Raw genomic sequence first — 13,873 nt, forward strand, 5'->3', positions numbered from 1 at the left:
GCACACACTACCATGCAACCCCTACATGCACACACCACCATGCAACCCCTGCACGCATACACCCACCATGCAACCCCTGCACGCACACACCACCATGCAACCCCTGCACGCATACACCACCATAAGACCCCTACACACACACACCACCATGCAACCCCTGCATGCACACACCACCATGCAACCCCTATATGCACACACTACCATTGTCACGGGTGACCTCGAACCAGTTATTATGTGTAGTAAGAAATTGGATTCCTTTGCATGGAGAATTTCAGTGGCTAGAGTTCACGGCTCCTCGATTGATTCAGATTCAGTTGTATTAAGTCTGCCCACTAATAATGTAGAGCAAAATAGGTATTGTGGTGTTTGCAGAGCCGACCCGAGCTGAACCCAAGACAGAAGTGGAGTCCTGCTGGGAACGAGCTGAAACATTGGACATGGACTGGATGATTTAAAAATGAAATGTATTAATGAGATGATATGTGCTGTAACCATTTGTAATGTTTGAATAATCTTTAGTCTGTAACAAATACTGTAAAGTGCTCTCTCTGTAAGACCGAAAAACAGAATCTGGTACAACTTGATACACTGGCCGGCCTTGAGCAGTCTCTTATTAAAATTGGCACGATTCCCAGAATTTAGTGCTGAAATCTCTGTTAAGACTTTTCAGCTTGAATACAGAATAATGCTGTACTAATAGATGTATGTTAATATGTTTGCTTTAAATGGTATAGATTGTTGTGGTAACATATAATTATAGGTAGTGATAATTATTGTTAGTATGAAATACTATGAACAATTTTTATGTATAAGATCATATGATTCAGTTTGCTTAATATGATAGCATACCTGAAGCTGTTTTCTATCAAGATGAGCATAGTTAAAAACGGAGTCCTAATTCAATGAAAAGAATTACTGTGTGCTTACATTCAAGAATTATAACTTCTGAATATAAAGGGAAAAGGAGTTAGGAGTATTCTTAAGGGAAAGAGAAAAACAGAAAAGGATTAAAAGACCTCGCTTTGAGTAGGTTTCTGTTTGTAATTCAGTTTTAAAATAAGTAGGTGAGTAAGAACAACCTAGAGTAAAAGCAGACTATAACTTAAGACAAATAAGCATTGTCAGAAGATACACCACAAATAGAGAGCAGAAAAATTGAATAAGAACCTATTGTAAAATTGCTGATATACTGCTGCTAGCAGAAAGTAATAAGGTTAGCAGCCATACGCTATAAGAAGTAATGTACTAGTTTGACTCTGAAGTTAAAAGACGCAGCATAAAAATATGTTGTGTTTAAAATACAAAATAAAAGGATTGAATAAATAATGAAGAATAAAAGCAGGAGATAGGTTTTAGGAGAGTAAACTCTATGTGACCTGTCTTCTTGAACTCTCTATCAGCCTGCCCTTGGAGAAATTAATATTAGCTGCTGGAAGGCCTCTTCGGTGGGAAGAAGCCGGAATTTTTTTATCAGAAGGCTTATAGTATCGGGCCGGACTGCAAAAATAGGGAGTTAGAACGGATGGTCTTAGCACCTAAGATAGTTAGTTGCCGGGCGGAACAAGCATGTAAGATACAGGTGTAAGGAAAGTTCTAGGGAACATTAATCACTATTAAACTTGGCAAGAAAAGAGGTGTCTTCAGCAAGCTGGTTTTAGCCAGTATGTGTATAGCTGAAAAATACAGGGTCATCTGGATGTCAATTAAGTTCAAGCTACCAGGGGCCCATAGGAGAAAAACATTACAGCTTTACAGCTCAGTAAAATAGTTAGGTTTTCCATAAGGAGAAAACTCTACATTAAAAAGATATAAGATTGAAGTTCCCTATAATACCTGCTAAACACACACCTGTAAGGAAAGAATGGAATTAATTTGAGAGTGAGATGACATGAGGGAATATATTTTTGAAAGCCAAGTTCATGTAATCAATTATAATCATTATAACTATAACTGCTTGTAACAGGGCGAGCAGCCCTGTACATTGTTTATTTATTTTTAGATCGGGGTCTCCCCCTCCGCCCCTGTGCAGAGTGTTTTGTATTTATTTAGTTTTATTGTATTATATTTATGACGGCGTAGCGCCGTGTTTTGTTTATTTTTAAAACATGTCCTGGCAGAGGCGAGATCGGTGCTCGTCCTCTGCCAGGTGTAATGAAAAAAACTCGTGCAGAAGGTGGCCATCTCCCGAATTAATTAAGTGATTAATTTAGTTGCTAATCGGGAGATGGTCACCTGAATATAAAAAGCCTGCAGCTCTCCAGTTCAGGGTGGGTGTTTTAGGTGGGTGTTTGGAGTAGAGAGACGGAGAGCGAGAGGATTAAAACGAAACTAGTAGCAGTAAACAGGAACAGTGACGGCGATCTGCCCAGCCTGACCTGTGTTTTTGTGTTAGTGATTTCTTTTTGTTTAATTATTTATTTTGCTCTGTGAGCGAGTGTTTTCTGTTTGAATATTTTATTTATTTTTTTGGATTCATTAAATAAAACGGCGCCCGCGCCACTGCACAAGACCTTTTTGTTGTTGTTGTCCCTTCTTCTGCCGTGACGTCAGACCACTCGGCCATTCCTGTCACACGTGGTGTCCTAAGTGGGATTGCAGCGCCTCCAGGACGCAGGCAGAAGTAGGGTACTGCATCTTTTTCATTTTTTGTTTCTCGTTTTTTGATTGGGTGGAGTGAAGAGGAGGAAGGAAGATGGGAGGAAAGAGGTTGGAGGAAGCTTCGTGGTGCCTGCACTTCACAGAAGTGAGGCACTACCAGAGGGAAAGTGCTCCACAGAGGCCACCTCTCCAGAGAAGGATGGAAAGGTATGAGAGCTGGCTGAGGGACCCCAGCGCCCCGCTGTGGTTAAAAACAGAGGGGAGACATCTGCTGGGGGACAGCAACCTGGATATCCTCTTGGACTTCGTTAGGCTGGAGCCAGAAGTTCAGAAAAAAGCCATCACCAGAGGATATCCAGGGCTCATAGAGGCCTTGGAGAGGATGACCCAGATGGTCGACTGGGTCTACCAGGAGCGAGAGGGGAGAGAGCGGAAGGTGAGGAGAAGGAGGCAGAGAGGGAACACGGACCTGGAGTGGGAGGAGCCCGAACGTCCTGCGCCTAAAAGGGAGGAGCCCGAACGTCCTGCGCCTAAAAGGGAGGAGCCCGAACATCCTGCGCCTAAAAGGGAGGAGCCCGAACGTCCACGTCCCGAGAGGGCGGAGTCGGTGCGTCCACGTCCCGAGAGGGCGGAGTCGGTGCGTCCACGTCCCGAGAGGGGGGAGTCGGTGCGTCCACGTCCCGAGAGGGGGGAGTCGGTGCGTCCACGGCCCAAGAAGGGGAAGGCCGAAGGTCCACAGCCCAGGTACCTGCCAGCAGAGGGGGAATACCTGCTGGTGCCGCCTCCATCTCCATGGGAGGACTGTGAGTCGCTCCCACCTCCGCCAGCAGAGGGAGAATACCTGCTGGTGCTACCTCCGTCTCCGTGGGAGGACTGTGAGCCGCTCCCACCTCCGCCAGCAGAGGGAGCATTCCTGCTGGTTCCACCTCCACCGCCCTGGGAGGACTGTGAGTCGCTCCCACCTCCGCCAGCAGAGGGAGAATACCTGCTGGTGCTACCTCCGTCTCCGTGGGAGGACTGTGAGCCGCTCCCACCTCCACCAGCAGAGGGAGCATACCTGCTGGTTCCACCTCCACCGCCGTGGGAGGACTGTGAGTCGCTCCCACCTCCGCCAGCAGAGGGAGCATACCTGCTGGTGCCACCTCCGTCTCCATGGGAGGACTGTGTGTCGCTCCCACCTCCGCCAGCAGAGGGAGCATACCTGCTGGTTCCACCTCCACCGCCGTGGGAGAACGACGTGTCGCTCCCACCACCAGCAGAGGGAGAATACCTGCTGGTGCCACCTCCGTCTCCGTGGGAGGACGACATGTCGCTCCCACCACCACCACCAGCAGAGGGAGCATGCCTGCTGGTTCCGCTTCCACCACTGCCAGCAGAGGGAACATGCCTGCTGGTTTCCCTGGTGCAGCCAGAAGGGGAGGAGCCGCCTTCGCTGCCAGAAGGGGAGGAGCCGCCTTCGCAGCCTGAAGGGGAGGAGCCGCCTTCGCAGCCTGAAGGGGAGGAAGCCCTGCCGCCTTCGCAGCCTGAAGGGGAGGAAGCCCTGCCGCCTTCGCAGCCTGAAGGGGAGGAAGCCCTGCCGCCTTCGCAGCCTGAAGGGGAGGAAGCCCTGCCGCCTTGGCCGCCTGAAGGGGAGGAAGCCCTGCCGCCTTGGCCGCCTGAAGGGGAGGAAGCCCTGCCGCCTTGGCCGCCTGAAGGGGAGGAAGCCCTGCCGCCTTGGCCGCCTGAAGGGGAGGAAGCCCTGCCGCCTTGGCCGCCTGAAGGGGAGGAAGCCCTGCCGCCTTGGCCGCCTGAAGGGGAGGAGCCCCTGCCGCCCTGGCCGCCACAAGGGGAGAAGCCCCTGCCGCCTTGGCCGCCAGAAGAGGAGGAGCCCCTGCCGCCTTTACTGTCAAGAGGAAAGGAGCAGGAGCTACCTCAACCTCCACCACCACCACCATTGGGAGAAGTGGAGCTCCTGCTGCCGCCTTCATGGCCAGGGGCTCCCCTCCCGCCGTCGGCATCGCCTGTGTCTCCCTTGCATCTCCTAGGGTTGCTGCCGGTCCTGCGTCGCCTCCCGAGGGTCCGCTGCCGTCGCCTCCCGAGGGTCCGCTGCCGTCGCCTCCCGGGGGTCCGCTGCCGTCGCCTCCCGAGGGTCCGCTGCCGTCGCCTCCCGAGGGTCCGCTGCCGTCGCCTGGGGTCGCCAGGGATCCTGCTTCACCTGGGGTCCCTACACTGTGGTCGGAGCCCCACGGAGGGGAGCTGCCGGCCATCAAGAAAGGGGGGGAGGTCAGGAGACCAGCTCCCCCAGCCGCACTTTCGCGGCCAGAGGTCATGTGGTCGGAGCCCCACGGAGGGGAGCTGCCGGCCATCAAGAAAGGGGGGGAGGTCAGGAGACCAGATCCCCCCAGCCGCACTTTCGCGGCAGGAGTTTGGGTGGTCAGAGCCCCACGGAGGGGAACTGCTGGCCATGAAGAGGAGGGGGAAGGTCAGGAGACCAGCTCCCCCAGCCGCAATTTCGCGGCAGGAGAGAGTGTGGAGGGAGCCCCAGAAGAGGGAGCTGCCGGCCACAAAGAATTGGGGGGTGCTGGAGATTCCACCATGGCCACCCCCCAGAAGCAACTTGCTTCCCCCTCTCCGAGGACATTGAGACTGAGGGGGGAGGTGGCCGTTGGGGCCATGTGTGCTTCGCACAAGGAGGGGGATATGTAACAGGGCGAGCAGCCCTGTACATTGTTTATTTATTTTTAGATCGGGGTCTCCCCCTCCGCCCCTGTGCAGAGTGTTTTGTATTTATTTAGTTTTATTGTATTATATTTATGACGGCGTAGCGCCGTGTTTTGTTTATTTTTAAAACATGTCCTGGCAGAGGCGAGATCGGTGCTCGTCCTCTGCCAGGTGTAATGAAAAAAACTCGTGCAGAAGGTGGCCATCTCCCGAATTAATTAAGTGATTAATTTAGTTGCTAATCGGGAGATGGTCACCTGAATATAAAAAGCCTGCAGCTCTCCAGTTCAGGGTGGGTGTTTTAGGTGGGTGTTTGGAGTAGAGAGACGGAGAGCGAGAGGATTAAAACGAAACTAGTAGCAGTAAACAGGAACAGTGACGGCGATCTGCCCAGCCTGACCTGTGTTTTTGTGTTAGTGATTTCTTTTTGTTTAATTATTTATTTTGCTCTGTGAGCGAGTGTTTTCTGTTTGAATATTTTATTTATTTTTTTGGATTCATTAAATAAAACGGCGCCCGCGCCACTGCACAAGACCTTTTTGTTGTTGTTGTCCCTTCTTCTGCCGTGACGTCAGACCACTCGGCCATTCCTGTCACACTGCTATATTATGATATAACTATTGGTGTTGCATATATTCAAAAAACACCACTTTTCTTATATTGGTGTTGCATATATTTAAAACACCACTCCTTTTTATAATGCACCCATATTAAGTAGTGAATCAAGGTTGCAGGGATTTTGTGAACTCTGCTTCACCTAACTTTTCAGATGAAGGAGGGGGGCCAAGAATGAGTGGATGAGAACATGGGCTAGTGTTGATTTATTAAATGTTGTTGATTTGTTGGCATATGACTTTAATTGAGTCTGAGGAGTTGGTTGAATTCTTTAGAGATTACTGTTTGCCAAGAGATAAGGACTGTCAATATAGATTGATGACTGGATCTAATTGGGGCTTCCCATTGCTTTCAATGGGACGAAAATTGTATAAAAACCCTGGGCCGATCACACTGAGACCACCACAATCAAGCTGGGCAGAGCTATGTGGTCCATCCTTTGCAGATCTCTACAGAACAGTCCTTCTCTTTTGTTCACGCTACTCTTCCTTATAATAGGAGGTAAGCATATTAATGGTATTATTGTATCTCACATTTATTGGTTATATTGCTATGAGGTTTTGAAACAATGTTTTAGTATTAAGAGTGTTATATTGAATGTGCTAAAACATAGCAGTGGGTGCTTGTAGGCTTTGTGCTTAACCAGCCTGAGGGCTGCACTGAATACATATAATTGTATTATGTTATTGAAGTATTAAATGCTGAAGCTTGTAATAAACTTAGGATTGCTAATTATTGTTACATGTTTTCGGGTTTTGGTAGTATGCGCAAACTACTAAACCAATATTAAAGGCATTTTAATAAAACGAAGGAGCGCTGATGTTGCTCTGATTCGTAAAACTTTGAATAAATGAGTCTGAGTGATTTTCTTGATTAAATAAAAAGGTTTTAAGGACACACCGCTCGTCCAGTGCTCGAACATAAACCACTAGGAGTTTTAAACATCTCTGTCCTCCTTAACGTCTCCCCTGAGTTAAGAGTGTGTGCAGAGCAAATAATATAATAAAAGAGAACGTGAAAAGTGAAAACGTGACAGTTGGCGCCCGACCGTGGGGCGAGCGAAATAAACGGTCCGCAAAATAAACCTAATCTAGAAAACACTAATAAATACAATCGACCAATAATAATTAAAATTGTTTAACATTTTGAAACGCGTTACTGAAATAGTTTAAACATTTTAATTCCATCACGTAATTTTGTAAAGTGAATTGCGTATGGGTATTTAAACTCCGGAAACCCGACGTTGTGACGCAACCCCAGATGCGGCAACCTCACTCGTGCACAAATCTTCCGGTAAAATAAAGTCTAGCAAAAGAGGGCGTTGAACGGGCTATTATAAATAGTAAAAACGGGCTACTCTAAATGGCATCTACAGGGAGATTCATAGAAAAACTCCTTGAAATAATTTTGTGGAAGAAAGGGTTTATGCAGTTATAAACAGATTGTCTCAGACTATAGACAGAGAAATGAATATTGATGATAATCTGGAAAGCGCTTCGGATAGGGGGGAACAGGATGAGATGGAGTCTCAACTTTCCTCCTCTGAGTCAGAAATGGGGGAAGAAACTGCTAACAAAAAACGAGTATGTGAAAGTAAGCTGTTACTTGCCTTAATGTGTCCAAAGAAAGAAAGAAAAATAAGTTAAGCAAGCAAAGGAATAAATCTGATGAAAAAAAAAAACTGCAAGAGAAAACTCAGTAAATCTGCCTTGGGAAGCTGCAACTAGCAGAGAGGAGAGAGCACCGGCTCCACCCACTAATTCATGTGACTTGCGATCATCAGGTCCTAAAGGGATACGAGCACAGAAAGTAACAAACTCTGAAAAACTTAGAGCGCTGAATACGTTAGACAACCAATGTATAATTTATTGGCTGTTACAGCTAATGTCTGCCAAGAAATAAATAATAATGAAAACCTCTTACATGGAGGAGGTGTGGTTAGAGCCCTGTCTGATGCAAGCGGTTTAATAATTCAGGAAGAAAGTTACGATTGGATTTAAAAAAAAAAAAAGGTAAAGTTAGAAGTGAGGAATGGATGTAACTGCAACCAGTTTGTTACATGCATTTCACTTGCTATGATTCATGTAGTCCTAGAGGAGGAATGCTGAATTCAGTTAAAAAATTTAAGTGAAGCAGTGTTAGCAGCCTTGATACAGCCTCTGCTTGTAATGCAAGTGAGGAATGTTTAGTTCACCCAGAGGGGCGGTAACCTGCAGGGAGAGAGAGAGAGAGCTCACAGACTGCACCAGCTTGTGAGTATAAGGAGGGGGTCTTGGAGAGCCCAAAGATCGGGAATGCACAGAGAGCACACCTAAAATAACATAGAGTGAAAGACATAGCAGACGTTCGATTTTTAACCCATTAGCAGCAGAAGCAGTTGAGATTATGATAGAGAAGGTGGAAGATTATTTGAAATATTGGAATTAATAAAGATAATGATACAGAAACAAATAATTATATTACATTAAATAATTTAATACATTTAAATAAAATAAATAAATAAATAAATAAATTAGAATTAAATTAAATTAGATTAAGCATCAGGGTATGAAGCTGAGTACAGCCTTTAAAGAAAAAGTTAGCAGTATTTCTTCCCCAAAAACAATAAAGCAACTCCAAGCTGTGATGGGGTTGTTTAATTATGCGAGAAACACTGTAACAGGATACTCAGTCCTGGCAGCCCCGTTGTATCGAAAGATTTCCCACGGTAACGCTGAGGGAATAGGGGTCTCGTGGACAGAAGAAGAAGAACTTAGGCTAACGCAGCTTAAGACGTTAATACAAGAAGCGCAGGATATTACCACCCGAGTTAGTGGTAAGTCCTTGGAAGCCTACTTCCATATTGGTGAACAAGCTGCAGTAGGGGTGAAAAATAAAGGGGATGAAATGCCAATAAAGAATTGGGGTTTCAATTTCACCTCACAGAACAGCAGTTTTGTTATGAAAAAAGGATGCTAACCGCTCTTGCTAGAGTAGCACCGTCCTTATTCAACCTAGCTCAGGATGATCTTATTGAAGTTTTCAGTGATACCCCAGGACTAGCTACCCTAACAAAGGGATCACTGATAAACACGAAAGCGCTTAAATTACGGTGGGATAGATGGGTCACTTTGCTAGCAGACCCTAGAATAATCTTCACTACCGTCTCCGAGCTAGCCTCTAACCTCAGAAGTAAATTCCTTCACCTTCCCCCGTTTGAAAAATGGGAGGAATGAACTGCCCCAGCAGGACAGCCGTTTGTGCCTGACTGGTTAATCTTCTCAGATGGATCCATTCCAGTTTGTGGAATAGGGATATCCGTCGGAAGAAATCGGAATGGAATTTATGAGGAAACGTAACACCACTCTGAAGTGGTATCAGGTCGATCTGCTTAAGTAGCAGAAGCTAAAGCCCTATTGAAGGGATTACAAATGGCTCAAAGTTTGGGGACGCCCAGTGAGACCATATTATTGATTACAGACTCAAGTTACTGCACCCAAGAATTCAATATTCACTCTCTAACATGGAAAGAGAATGGTTACTCTGACCATAAGGGTAAGCCCATAGCGCATGCCAATATATGGAAAGAGATTGAAACATTGAGGAGCAATAGGATCAGTGTTCAGCATGCAGCAGGTCACCAGAAGGGGAAAGAAGTAACTATAGTGGGAAATAATCGCGCTGATGAATTAGCGCAAGGAGCAGTACAAGGTCATCAGCATCAGCAGCAAAACTGATCAATTTGCTAGCTGATAGCCAGCTGTTGTCTGAGTTCCCCCTGGACGGGGACAGATACCAGTTGGAACAAGGGAATTCTATACCGACTGTTTAAAACAAGCAAAAGGATAGTACCCCCTAAAGCAAGCCGACAAGCCATAGTACTGGCAGCTCATCAAGGAGCAGGTGCCTTGCATAGTGCACTTAAGGGAACTTTGCATCAGTTGCGAGATTAATGGTGGACTGAACTGCATGCTGAAACTGTGGAGATCTGCAGAAGATGTTTGCCCTGCCTGCAACACATTCAGAAACCAAAAGGAACAAAGTAAGAATTGCACCTGGAAATATTTCATTAAATATTTTCATGAATGAGTTTTTAAGAATCAAATACATATTTGAATTACAGACTGCATGAAAAATCAAAGACTTTATTCATTTGACAATGATTAAGGAAAAGAAAATATACAGTATACAATTTAACTCTAGAGTATACATTAAATAAATGTAATTCTGTTTATAACAATTTAAAAAGAAAAATGTTATTGCAGTTTACTAGTAATTCTGTAATGGTTATAAGTAAAGCCTAGCATGGTTTCGTCTTATTTTATTACATGAATTGGAAAAACAAAAATAAGAATAAAACTTAAAAATAAATAATTAGTAATAATACATTTGAACAGTAATGAAAGTAAAAACTTTTATATTATAAATGTGATTATTTTACTGGTTACATCGTTAAAATAAAACTAAAGCTTTTGTGTTTTGTTTTTGCAAAAGGAATGTAACAGAATTATTGCCTTGACTTGACAGGTAAAGCAAAACCATGCAATGAGAATGATAGGGATTTAAGAGAGCAGTTTGGAAAGTACAAAATGCTTATGACTGTTTATTGAGAAAGTGTGTTAATATACACTTTGCTTTTGAAACACAGAAGGCAGCTTTTGTATTGCAGAACTATTGAAAAAAAAAGTACAATGAATATTTTTTTCTTTTAACACTTTCTTAAATTCAGTTTTGATGTGCTCTGGGTGTTTTTGACAAATGGAAAAGATAAGAAGCTTGGTCTTTGTGTCTTAAATATATATTAACTTTTGTAAGTCTGTAACAAGAACTGAAAGGAGTGAACCTTGCTTGGAAACCATGACAACACTGATAAACAAGTCAGCTGAGAGCCACTTTAACTCTTTAGGTGCAGGTATAGTGGAAGAAGTTAATAGGTATGCTATTGCAAGCAATGAAATGTTATACGTTTGAAAAAATAACTTTTAGCCTGTCTTGGTTTTAGTGATTATATATAATTGATTAACAACTATGGGTTTTTGTAACATCAATTGATAAAATAACATCAAGAAATGTGGAAGTTTATTCTTTAAGTCTCGGCGATATATTCATTTTAACAGATATATCTGCTTGTAATAAGACAAAGAAAAACTTGCACTCATATTTCAATAGAGACCTTGTGAATAAATAATCAAACGATGAAACAGGTCATTGAAGGAGAAGCAAGCGCTTTTTTCTCTGTTACGAGCTGATTTCCAAGAGAATAATAATAATAATAAAAATACATTTAAAAATTATAATATAAAATAAAATAAATAAGCAAGAACCCATAGCATAAGCATTGGAAATTGCTGAACAGGTTCCTTATGACCCGGTGATTTATAGGGATTAATTTACATAGGATGATATTTAAATACTTTTCCAGCAGACCCTACTGTATAGACAGACATATATTTATGAGCAGGGAATGACAAACATCCATTTCATAAAGCAGCAGGGATTCTGGAAACTGTTTGAAATATTTAATATAACAAGAATAATGAGAATAAAAAAAAAACATGTGAACAATGTTGTTATACTGCACCTTGGCTTTTCTCTGTTCGTGTTCTTTATGAGGAGCAGGAGCCGGTGTTTGAATCTGAGTCTCTCGAGGAACCTGAAGGGGGATCTGTCACGGCTGACCCCGAACCAGTTATTATGTGTAGTAAGAAATTGGATTCCTTTGCATGGAGAATTTCAGTGGCTAGAGTTCACGGCTCCTCGATTGATTCAGATTCAGTTGTATTAAGTCTGCCCACTAATAATGTAGAGCAAAATAGGTATTGTGGTGTTTGCAGAGCCGACCCGAGCTGAACCCAAGACAGAAGTGGAGTCCTGCTGGGAACGAGCTGAAACATTGGACATGGACTGGATGATTTAAAAATGAAATGTATTAATGAGATGATATGTGCTGTAACCATTTGTAATGTTTGAATAATCTTTAGTCTGTAACAAATACTGTAAAGTGCTCTCTCTGTAAGACCGAAAAACAGAATCTGGTACAACTTGATACACTGGCCGGCCTTGAGCAGTCTCTTATTAAAATTGGCACGATTCCCAGAATTTAGTGCTGAAATCTCTGTTAAGACTTTTCAGCTTGACTACAGAATAATGCTGTACTAATAGATGTATGTTAATATGCTTGTTTTAAATGGTATAGATTGCTGTGGTAACATATAATCATAGGTAGTGATAATTATTGTTAGTATGAAATACTATGAACAATTTTTATGTATAAGATCATATGATTCACTTTGCTTAATATGATAGCATACCTGAAGCTGTTTTCTATCAAGATGAGCATAGTTAAAAACGGAGTCCTAATTCAATGAAAAGAATTACTGTGTGCTTACATTCAAGAATTATAACTTCTGAATATAAAGGGAAAAGGAGTTAGGAGTATTCTTAAGGGAAAGAGAAAAACAGAAAAGGATTAAAAGACCTCGCTTTGAGTAGGTTTCTGCTTGTAATTCAGTTTTAAAATAAGTAGGTGAGTAAGAACAACCTAGAGTAAAAGCAGACTCTAACTTAAGAAAATAAGCATTGTCAGAAGATACACCACAACTAGAGAGCAGAAAAATTGAATAAAATCCTATTGTAATATTGCGGATATACTGCTGCTAGCAGAAAGTAATAAGGTTAGCAGCCATACGCTATAAGAAGTAATGTACTAGTTTGACTCTGAAGTTAAAAGACGCAGCATAAAAAGATGTTGTGTTTAAAATGCAAAATAAAAGGATTGAATAAATAATGAAGAATAAAAGCAGGAGATAGGTTTTAGGAGAGTAAACTCTATGTGACCTGTCTTCCTGAACTCTCTATCAGCCTGCCCTTGGAGAAATATTAGCTGCTGGAAGGCCTCTTTGGTGGGAAGAAGCCGGAATTTTTTTATCAGAAGGCTTATAGTATCGGGCCGGACTGCAAAAATAGGGAGTTAGAACGGATGGTCTTAGCACTTAAGATAGTTAGTTGTCGGGCGGAACAAGCACGTAAGATACAGGTGTAAGGAAAGTTCTAGGGAACATTAATCACTATTAAACTTGGCAAGAAAAGAGGTGTCTCCAGCAAGCTGGTTTTAGCCAGTATGTGTATAGCTGAAACATACAGGGTCATCTGGATGTCAATTAAGTTCAAGCTACCAGGGGCCCATAGGAGAAAAACATTACAGCTTTACAGCTCAGTAAAATAGTTAGGTTTTCCATAAGGAGAAAACTCTACATTAAAAAGATATAAGATGGAAGTTCCCTATAATACCTGCTAAACACACACCTGTAAGGAAAGAATGAAATTAATTTGAGAGTGAGATGACATGAGGGAATATATTTTTGAAAGCCAAGTTCATGTAATCAATTATAATCATTATAACTATAACTGCTATATTATGATATAACTATTGGTGTTGCATATATTCAAAAAACACCACTTTTCTTATATTGGTGTTGCATATATTTAAAACACCACTCCTTTTTATAATGCACCCATATTAAGTAGTGAATCAAGGTTGCAGGGATTTTGTGAACTCTGCTTCACCTAACTTTTCAGATGAAGGAGGGGGGCCAAGAATGAGTGGATGAGAACATGGGCTAGTGTTGATTTATTAAATGTTGTTGATTTGTTGGCATATGACTTTAATTGAGTCTGAGGAGTTGGTTGAATTCTTTAGAGATTACTGTTTGCCAAGAGATAAGGACTGTCAATATAGATTGATGACTGGATCTAATTGGGGCTTCCCATTGCTTTCAATGGGACGAAAATTGTATAAAAACCCTGGGCCGATCACACTGAGACCACCACAATCAAGCTGGGCAGAGCTATGTGGTCCATCCTTTGCAGATCTCTACAGTCCTTCTCTTTTGTTCACGCTACTCTTCCTTATAATAGGAGGTAACCATATTAATGGTATTATTGTATCTCACATTTATTGGTTATATTGCTATGAGGTTTT

General features: G+C 42.9%; 1 long non-coding RNA gene across 1 annotated transcript; it reads left to right on the forward strand.

The window, feature by feature from the left end:
• The first annotated feature begins 5,902 nt into the window (after positions 1-5,902).
• Positions 5,903-13,547, forward strand: LOC131704811 (uncharacterized). The gene is made up of 2 exons (XR_009310056.1): positions 5,903-6,414; positions 11,727-13,547. It is a non-coding gene; the product is annotated as an uncharacterized LOC131704811 (long non-coding RNA).
• Positions 13,548-13,873: the final 326 nt, after the last annotated feature.

Source organism: Acipenser ruthenus, chromosome 2, assembly GCF_902713425.1.
Source record: "Acipenser ruthenus chromosome 2, fAciRut3.2 maternal haplotype, whole genome shotgun sequence".
NCBI lineage: Eukaryota > Metazoa > Chordata > Actinopteri > Acipenseriformes > Acipenseridae > Acipenser > Acipenser ruthenus.